This window comes from Rhinolophus sinicus, chromosome 1, assembly GCF_057876585.1.
Source record: "Rhinolophus sinicus isolate RSI-liver-muscle chromosome 1, RSI-T2T, whole genome shotgun sequence".
Classification (NCBI taxonomy): domain Eukaryota; kingdom Metazoa; phylum Chordata; class Mammalia; order Chiroptera; family Rhinolophidae; genus Rhinolophus; species Rhinolophus sinicus.
In genome coordinates this window covers 107,926,426-107,933,784 of record NC_142501.1, presented here as the reverse complement: position 1 = coordinate 107,933,784, position 7,359 = coordinate 107,926,426, and the positions used below count along the sequence as shown (strand labels likewise).

Here is a 7,359-nt window from a genome sequence, read left to right as displayed (position 1 = left end):
GCGAACTACTGCTTGGGCAACGCTGACCAACGTGTTCACTTGTATACATTTTTTTGGCACCCCCGGTATATGGTGATGGAGGGAGAACTGACTCTGGGTGGTGAATACATAATGCAATGTATAGATGATATATTATAGAAATGTACCCTTGAAACCTATATAATTTTACCAACCAATGTCACCCCAATAGATTTAATAAATTTTTCTTTAAAAAAGTATCCAACAGTTTAGGGACAGAATTATAAAAACTAAATAGACATTTTTTGCATTAACAGTTGGAATATAGATAACATTAGCTGTTACCTCTTGAGCTATAGTGGAAGTATATGCTTAACATCAGAGGATTAGGAGAGGGAATTTCAGTTCCTCTTACATTATTACTTGGCCAAGTTAAAAGCGATCTACGTCTAAGGAAAGGGGAGTTATTGGGGCTTTTATTCATTTGGGATAATTTTGGCTGCAGGTACCAGAAAACCTAAATAACAGCAAACTATTAAAAAGGGATTTATTTTTCTCACAAGAAAAATCAGCCCAGTGGTAGGCAGTCACAGGCTTTGGTTAGGACTGGGGTCTCTGCATTTCTCTAGGACTTTCCCTCCTGCTCTCATGACTGCCTTTAAAGCAGTGAGACTGAGGAAGGGGAGAGAGCCCAACAGGTCATGTCTATCTCTGTCTACAAAGGAGAAGAAGCACCCGAAGTCATCTGCAATAAACTTCCACATGGATCTTATTGATGAGGGCTGGGCTCTCGAGTGTCCCCAGAGTCCGCAGAGGTATGAGACCTCAAGGGTAGAACTTCCCAGTCTCTACGGCAGGAAGCAGCAGGGAAGGAGACCATTGGAGAAGGCTTTTGGATGATGTTCTATTTAACAATTTAACAGTGTCAGTCTATTTCCCAATTTAACAAAATTTCCTACAGAAATTTTGGGAAATCAGGCAGGCTGTGGGAAGGTAACACTTCGATATTTCTACAACCAAGTCCAGTAAGAGACATTACCCTGTCAATCCAGAGCCAGGGGCTTCTCGCCAACCCAAGAAGGGAGGACAGAGTAGGGGAGCAAGAGTGGAATAGACGGGTCCATAGCAGAGGGGAGGGGAACAGAGGAAAGTCAGAAGAAAGGCCAACTTTGAAGCCAGAGAATTGAGAGGGTTCCTCCGAGGGGGCCTGGGGAAATGTAGGAGTAAGACAGTGCCATGAAGGCTGCAGGCTGATAGGACACAGTAGGGATTGGGCTCTGTGTACCGCCACAATCTCACACCACATTCATCTTTAAGCTTCTGCAGGGACAGGGGGAGGAGAAGCCATTCACATCAGAGATGCCCTGGGCTTATCAGGTCCAGCCAGCTATCGTCCTAAGACTATTTAAAAGGATTTGGGGCAAAATTTCCTAAACACAAGAAGAATGGGCAGCTATAATTAATTACGAACCCCTTTGGGACACAGGAGAATGCCCTGGGGTTATCTGGGCCCTCTGCCCTCCTTAGGTAGCACAGACCAGATGATAAACAGCAGGTTTCTTTCTCACGCAGGGTCACGTGGCCAGCGCAGTTTAGCTAAGTGTGCTCTGCTGAGGAATCCAGGCCCCCACTAAGCCAGAGGCAATGTGAGAAATCACATATTACCTCTTTTCTTTAAGAATTAAAGTTTATTGGGGTGACAATAGTTAGTAAAGGTACACAGGTTTCAAGTGTACAAGTCTGTAATATGTCATCTATATATCACATTGTGTGTTTACCACCGAGAGTCAGTTCCCTTTCATCACCATATTTGACCCTGTTTACCCTCATTGACTACCCTCCCCCCCATCCTCTGGTAACCACTAAACTATTGTCTGTGTCTATGAGTTTTTGTTTATTTGTTTGTCTTGTTCCTTTGTTGCTTTTAGTTTTATATCCCACATACCATATGACACAGCAATCCCTCTCCTGGGTATATACCCCCCAAAAATCTGAAAATATTTATCCATAAATATATACTGTGTTTCCCCGAAAATAGGACCTAGCTGGACCATCAGCTCTAATGCGTCTTTTGGAGCAAAAATTAATATAAGAGCCGACCCGGTCTTATTTTAATATAATATAAGACTGGGTATAATATAATATAGTATAATATAATATAATATAACATAATATAATATAATACCACGTCTTATACGTATTAATTTTTGCTCCAAATGACGCATTAGAGCTGATGGTCCAGCTAGGTCTTATTTTCAGGGAAACACAGTATGTGCTCCGATGTCATTGCAGCTTTATTTACAGTGGTCAAGACATGAAAACAACCAAAGTGTTCTTTGACAAATGATTGGATAAAGAAGTTGTGGTACATATACACAATGGAACACTATTCTGCCATAGAAAAGATGAAATAGTGCCATTTGCACTATTTGCACAGGGATGGATCTTGAGGTTATTATGCTGAGTGAAATAAGTCAGACAGAAAAAGTTGAGAACCATATGAGTTCCCATATTACCTCTTAAAGCTCCATGGCTGGAACTTTGTGCCACTTCCACTCACATTTCACTGGCCAAAGCAAGTCAAAGCGGGCGAGACTGTTTATTCTACCACGTGCTAGAAGGAAAACTGCAAAAATTTGTTGGATAATGCATCCTCTACCAGGCTCCAGGAAAGGGGCAGTCCATTCTTGCAGACTGAGAAGAGCTGTCCCCAAAAAGCAAATAAAAAAGGGACAAGGATTGCCACCAGACCAGAAACACATATTGCACAAGGTTTCTTTTATTTACTTTCTTTCATTTATTTTATTGAAATAAAATTCACAGAAACTTCATGTTTTAACCATTTTAGATCATACTGTGTAGTGGGGTTTAGTATGTTCACGAAGTTGTGTAACCATCACCACTATCTAATTCCAGAACATTTCCATCAACCCCCAAAAGAAATAGTATTGAGCAGTCCCTCTCCATTTGCCCCCTTCCCCCAGCCCTGGCCACCACTAATCATTCTGTCTCTATGGATTTGCCTCTTCTGGGCATGGCATATAAATAGGATGCAATACGTGGCCTTTGGGGCCTGACTCTTTTCACTTAGCATGATGTGTGCAAAGTTCATCCATGTTGTAGCGTGTATCAGCACTTCATTCCTATTTATGGGTGAATAACATTCTGTTGTATGAATAGACCACATTTGTTTATCCATTCATCTGTCGATGGACCTTTGGGTTCTCTCCACTTTTTGCCTATTATGAATAGTGCTGCTAGGAACATTCATGGACCAGTTCTTGTATGAACATATGTTTTCAGTTCTCTTGAGTATGTACTTAGGAGTGGAATGAGCAGGTCATGTGGCGACTCTAGGTTAAACTATTTGAGGAACTGCCCAACCATGTCGCACAGTGGCTGTATCATTTTAGATTCCCACCAGCAATGTCTGAGGGTTCCAATTTCTCCATAGCTTCACCAACACTTATTTTCTGTTTCTTCGGTTGTAGTCTTGTGGACGTGCAGTGATACCTCATGGTGGGTTTGATTTGCATTTCACGAATGGCTACTAGCGTGGAGCATGTTGTCATCTGCTTTTTGGGCATTTGTAAATCATGTTTTGAGAAATGTTTATCCAATTTCCTTGCCCATTTTAAAAATTGGATTATTCACAACAATGTGAATAGACTTCGTGCCACTGAACTATATACTTAAAAATGGTTAGGATGATTATGTTATGTGTATTTCACCACAATTACAAATAACGTTAAAAAATTTTTAAAAGTTGTTGGCCTACAATTGTTCCTTTTCTCTTTTTAAAGAACCATGGGATGCAGATAAATTTGTGAGCTTATTAGTTCCCATTTGTGTTCAATACAATAATGGCCCTCCGGAGATGTCGCATCCTTATCTCTGGAAACTGGGAATGTTACCTGACCTGGCAAAGGGACTTTTTCCAGATTGATTGAGTTAAGGATCCTGAGATGAGAAGATTATCTTGGATTATGCAGTAGGTCCCATTTAATCACGAGATTCCTTATAAGAGGAAGGCAGGAGGCTCGGGGTGAGAGAGGAGATGTGACAATAAAAGCAGAGGTTGGAGGGAGTGATGTATTTTGAAGACGGAGAAAGGACAGAAGCCAAGGAACACAGGAAGCTTCTAGAATCCGGAAAAGAAGAACTCTCCCCCAGAGCCTCCAGAAGGAACGCAGCTCTGCCCACACTTGCATTTCAGCCCATAAGACTCATTTCTGACATCTGGTCTCCAAAAATATAAGACTAAATCTGTGTTGTTTTAAGTCACTAAATTTGTGGTAATTTGTTACAGCAGCAGCAGGAAACTAATACAGCCAGGAATGGACAAGTTCATTTGACAGTTTGTTTTATTTGGGCTGTTTGGCAAAATAGAATGATGGTGAAACACCCAGGCTCTGGAATCAGATGGCCTGACTCCAAACCCTAGTGGGAGGCTCTATGAATTGAGTACATTACTTAATTTTGAGGGGGGGGGGTCTCAATTTACACTTTTTTTTTTTTTTTGCAAAATGGATTCATCTCATAAGGATCCATCCTCATAAGGATCCATTTGAAAGGATTGAATGAGTCAATGCATTTAAGGATGAAATGAGTTAACAAGGGTAACATTCCTGGAACAGTTGTCTGGTCCATAGTAAACACTCAAAACATGTTACCTTCTTAATAGAATACGTTGTTGCCTGTTTCCACAACATACATTGTTGCCTGTTTCTGCAAATGCCAGAGCTAGGAATGTGTTGAGAATGCTAAATTCTAATGCTGCCACAACATGTCAACTGCTTAAAAACCCAGAGAGCCGGCTTTTTCAGCACTCACAGCCCAGCAGATGCTGCCTGGATGTGACGTGCTTGCAGCGCTCTTTCCCGCCCCCACAGCTGCACACCCTCCCCTGGGAAGGGGTGTCTCTCTTGTTCCTCTTTCAGAGTCTCTGAAGAGATGATCAGAACATTTGTGCCATTTGTAGTTCTTCAAACCCAGTTTCATTTCTCTTTATAGAGAGATAAAATACTCCAGACTATATTTAAAATGGTTTCAAGACCAGCATGACTACCTACCTCTCCTGGCTTACCTACCTCTCCTGGCTTCCCCAGGGAAATTGGCTTTCCCGATGACTACCGGCATCTTCCTGCCTAAATTGAAGCATGGGTAGGACTTTTTTCTAGGAGCCCAAACTTTGAAGAAACTGATCCAGGCTTTGTGAGTGGCAATCAACAATTTTTCTGTGTGTGTGTGTGTGTTTGTGTGCATCTAAGCAGACACACATTCCACTGCACCATTGGCTGCATTTCAAAGATGGTACCTGAAGCTCTACCTAAAACAAGAGTGAGTAATGGGTGGATGGTGGAACCAGTCTCTAGAGATGTATGAGGAAGGTTTTTTAAAGGTCAACCATGCTTTTTCTGGGGGCAAGAAAACATTGCCGAATCCTAGGTCATGAAGATGTATTCTTATGTTTCCCTCTAAGTTTTATAGTTTCAGCCCTTACACTTGGGTCTTTGATGCCTTTTGAATTGATTTGCTTGTATGGTGGGAGGTAGAGACTCAAATTCATTCTTCTGCACGTGGGTATTCAGTTGTCCCAGCACCACTTGTTGAAAAGACTATTCTTTCCCCGTTGAATTATCTTGGCACATTTATTGAAAACCAGTTGATCGTTAATGCAAAGGCTTAGTTTCGGACTCTCAATTCTCTTTCACTAACCTATATGTCTGTCCTTACGGCAATATCCCACCTCCTTGATGACTGTAGCCATGTAGCAAGTTCTGAAATTGTGAAGTGTGAGTCCTTCCACTTTGTTCTTTTTTCAAGATTGTCTCGCTTATTTTGGGCCCCTTGTATTTCTATGTGAATTTTAAGATCAGCTTGTCACTTTCTGTAACGTGAGGGTGGCCTGGAATATGACAGGGATAGTGTTTCATCTGAAGATTGATTTGGGGATGCTGCCATCTTACAAGTCTTCCAGTTCACAGCCACACACCTGATGCCTTTGACAACCTTAAGTTCTGAAGTCATGTTTCTAGGATGTACGTACCTGCTTAGCAAGGGTCAGGCAAGTGACTGACATGTCTGTCCAGAGTCCTGAGCAATGAATGGGTTGGCTTTGGGGGCATTCGCATATGCCCCCAATATGCACTTTTCTGGGCTGCTTCATTCTTTCGGATGGAGCATGGCACCCAAAGGCTAGGATAAGATGTAGTTCAACGATCATAGACTTTCTCCTCACCATCAGTCAGATATGATTCAGATTCCCAATGTTGGTATGACGAGCTGCAGTAGGATTACTTTTCATCTTTGGGGTAATGGGTCCCCCACATGAGAATTAAGTGGTCTGCTGTGTTTTTGAGATGTAACTTACTCCACGGGAGCCGAAGGAATGCTCCGAAGGCCTTCTGCATCCCACCTACTTATCTGCCAAAGGGTTACTTCAAGTCTAGAGCTGGAGGGGTGTGTTCTTGGAGGAAAGGGCCAGTGGAGGGAGTTTCAGTAACAACATCAATCCTTGAGCATTAAGGTATTAGGAGGACGTGACAGTTTCAGGTGTCATTTAAGAATTTAAGAGAGTCAGAAGCTGGTGGATCAGCAATTCCAAGCTGCGGGATTTGGACGACAGTAGAGCTATGAAATCAGTGTAAGAGCTCACAACTAGAATTCTTAGAAAGTGGTGCTCGCTTCGGCAGCACGCATACTAAAACTGGAACGATACAGAAAAGATTAGCGTGGCCCCTGCGCAAGGATGACACGCAAATTCGGGTACTGGGTTTATCCGGGTAGAATAACTTCATAGATTGTACAAATGCCTAACCACTGTGCTGTACACCTGAAACTGATGTAAAATAATATTGAATGTCAACTATAATTAAATATATACTTATATAGTCACAGGATGTAAAGTACAGCATAGGGAATACAGTCAATGGTATTGTAATAGCTATGTACAGTGTCAGATGGGTAGTAGACTTGTTGGGGTCACCACTTTGTGAGGGGTGTAAATGTCCAATCATTATGTTGTCTTGTACACCTGAAAGTAATAAAAAAAAGATTTTTTAAAAAGTGAAATAACAAATAGATCAAGGTCCTTGGGAAAGGAAAGAGTCGTTCTTGTTTCCTAAAGCCATGAATATTAACCTAAGTAATTTTGTGAGGCCTTGGAGCTTTTGTAGCTGTTCCACATTTGTTATTTCAGCTGTTCACTTCTCTTTCTCTACAGAGATGAGCAGAAGAGCCTTAAAATAATAAGAGGCGGGGCTCAGCGTTGCTGTCTAGAAAGAACAAAGTACAAAGGGGTTGAACTGGGGAGAAAATAACTCCAATAGCAGTGGATATTCTGGACGGGGACAGGAAACCAGCTAAACTACTGTGTCCTTTGGAAATAAGGAAGGAAAT

General features: G+C 41.8%; 1 long non-coding RNA gene and 1 other non-coding gene across 24 annotated transcripts in view; both read left to right on the top strand.

The window, feature by feature from the left end:
• The first annotated feature begins 4,929 nt into the window (after positions 1-4,929).
• LOC148759182 (uncharacterized) overlaps positions 4,930-7,359 on the top strand; it is a 39,332-nt gene continuing 36,902 nt past the window's right edge. For 22 of the 23 annotated variants that reach the window (XR_016022950.1, XR_016022955.1, XR_016022951.1 and 19 more), the window contains exon 1: positions 4,930-5,298. This is a non-coding gene — a long non-coding RNA (uncharacterized LOC148759182). The remainder of the gene's footprint in view (positions 5,299-7,359) is intronic. The other variant, XR_016022954.1, reaches the window with a different exon arrangement.
• On the top strand, positions 6,638-6,739 carry LOC141570237 (U6 spliceosomal RNA). The gene has a single exon (XR_012494248.2). It is a non-coding gene; the product is annotated as a U6 spliceosomal RNA (small nuclear RNA).